Here is a 2,988-nt window from a genome sequence, read left to right on the forward strand (position 1 = left end):
TATATAAACACTATAACAAATTCTATCAATTTTTATTATTTTAAAACCAATTAAACGTTAACAAGTAAACTTTTTTATTAAAAATCATTGGTCTTCCGACGTCTGATTTCTTCTTAATTATAGAAAATGCGTTTTTCTAAGGTACATTAGCTTTTGGAATTGACTGTATAGCCACTACATCCTTAAGAGCGCGTGCATAATTTTATTACGAATGAAGAAGCGCGAATTCTTTTCCCTGTAACGAGACGGATAACTTCGCCTATGAAGGCGAACAGGAAATATCTGAGTGGCGATCTTCAAAGTTCGATTGCCGGTCGTAAAGTAATCGCTAATTAAATCGGTGTGGCGTGTAGGTACACGGTACGGCGAGCTTTAAGAGCGTTCTCACGATCACGGCACGATCCAAAGAACACGTTGTTCACGTGAACTTGTCAGCGGCTCCTCTCCGGTTCGTCGTCTCTCTTCTTCCTTCTCCACCATCTTGGGTCGATGGATCATTGAATAATTCATAATTTACGAGCGCCTCGTTAAACCGGCAAGTGCCTTTTTCCGTTTCACCCCGTTCCCTTCCACGCGGAAAAATCGTATTACGAAGCCACAAAACGTGTCCCCCGCGAGCCCTCCCGGGACCAAACTCTCTCAGGGAGCCCGTCAAACAGGTTTCCCCATTGAACGTCGCCGTTTCGTTTCAGTTAGCGATACCGATTCGATCGGTTTGTCTCGTGACCGAATACCAACATTTTTTATCATGCAACATCAATAAAAAATGAAACTGCCCGTTATTGGGTTCGTCAAGTGTCCTCATTCAACAAAATTACGTATTGAATTGTATGAATATTTTAGATACTGTGCCACGAATGTAAAACACACTCAATGTTCTCTTTCATACTATAGAATTTTCCATTATTATTAATTACCAGGAAACAGTTCTTAATTCGTTTATTTAAGCAGGAATACTTCCTTAATTAAAATGATCATTTTATGAAACAGGTATCATTTTTTAATGGTGTTGAATAGCATTCGAGCAGCAAGATGTAACATCATTATGATAATGTAGCTAATTAGACAACTACTTCGTGTGAAACAGAGTACTACAAACTTTCAACACTGATTTGACTTTACAGACTTGTGACTTGAGAACCAAGAATGTAGAAACCTGGAGCTGCATTCGAGCATGTAGATGGACAAGAATAATCCTTTAGCTTACAAACTAGAAAGATTTTAAACAAATTCAGATTGATGTGGTGAGCTCCCTTTCTGGGAAATAACTTTAGTTTAAAGATATCTGTTCAGATTGAGCAAATCTTGTGAGGTACAAAGAAAAAATCATTGTCCTAGGAAGATAATTGCTATCTTTCAATCCAATTGACCTCTAACTTATAATAGATTATATCCAATAGTTTTTATATATCAGTTTCAATTTTTTATATTCTTATTTAATTTCGTATTAATGTATTAGTCAAAGACTTTATTATCTATTACCTCCTATCAGAATCTTTTTCCTTAATTATCCAATTTGGTGTTAAATAAACGTGAGTCGACCTTGTGGTCTCGTAAACTAATCCAACTAGCCTTTGAACTAAAATAGAAGATCGAATATTTTTTATAGGACATATTTTGCATTGGAAGATTTTCATTTTTTTGAAGCCCTGAATCGGAGCACGTAGTCAGATAAGAATAATCTTGCTTACAACAAGCTAGACAGACTTTAAACAAATTCAGACTTTGATATGATGAGTCACTTTTCTGCAAAGTAACTGAACTTAAAGATATATGGTCAGATCGAGTAAGTCTTCTGAATCACAAAGCAGAAGTCATTGCCCTAGAGAGATAATTGATCTCTTTATTCAGTGTATTCTTAGTTTGTTCCGTTTCAATCCAATTGGCCTTTAAACTTTTTTCAGTAATAGTCATATATTGTGATATGTCAATAAAAAATTTGAATCAAGCAATTATTTGTTGATTTAATTAAAAGAAACGTCCGATGCATTTATCATTAGAATCAATGAGAAGATATATTTCTGCATTTTACCAAAACTCATTTTCAATAAATAATGCATCATTCCAAACAGGTACTTTATATTAACCTAATCATACATTATCATACGTAGAATACAATTTTAACTTTCTACTTCATGTCTATTTCAAGTTATCAGTTTCCAAAGTAATCTGTTTTATGATCAACACAATTATGTCTCTAATAATAGATACACACCCAAATAGATGAGACTCGGTTTCCTAAACAAAACATTTCAGAAAGAACGAACGAGGTGCGTGGAAACCGGTGAACAATACTTTATCACGAAAGCTTCATAAAACTTGAAAACGATTCCCAGTAACGATTTTGGAAAGATAATTAATTTATTTAGTTCATACTTAATTTACTCCTTTTCCATCCAGTTGACCTCTAAACTCTATTATATCGAACATTTTTTTCAATAATGCTGAAAAGTACTTTCCAGACAATAGTCATCACTTTGACAAGAGTGTCAATACAAAATTTGAGTTAAACAATTATTAATTAATTCGATTGAAAAGAATCTGTTATGCATTTAATGTAAGACTCATTGAGAAGATACATTCTTATATTTCACTAAAATTCATTTCCTAATACTCTGTAGTAAAACCAATAAATGAAACTTCATTTCAAACAGTACTTTATATCAATCTAATCATCCAATCATACATTATTACACGTATAATACAACAATTTTTACTTTCCATCTCATATTTATCCCACTTATTAGTTTCCAAAGTTGATTATGCTCTCTCTGATAATAGATACACGCCCAAATAGATAATGATTCCTCATTGCGTGAGACCTTGTTTCCAAAACATTTCAGAAACAAGGAACGAGATGCGTGAAAACAATAGTTTATCACGAAAGCTCCATAAAACTTGGATACGGTTCCCAGTCACGATTTTATCGGTCTTCAACGAATCGATTGGACTGGCTGATGCGATGGCTGGCAGAATTCAGAGATGATA

This window comes from Ceratina calcarata, unplaced genomic scaffold (genome assembly GCF_001652005.2).
Source record: "Ceratina calcarata isolate Rehan_Ccalc_2016 unplaced genomic scaffold, ASM165200v1 scaffold481, whole genome shotgun sequence".
Taxonomy (NCBI): domain Eukaryota; kingdom Metazoa; phylum Arthropoda; class Insecta; order Hymenoptera; family Apidae; genus Ceratina; species Ceratina calcarata.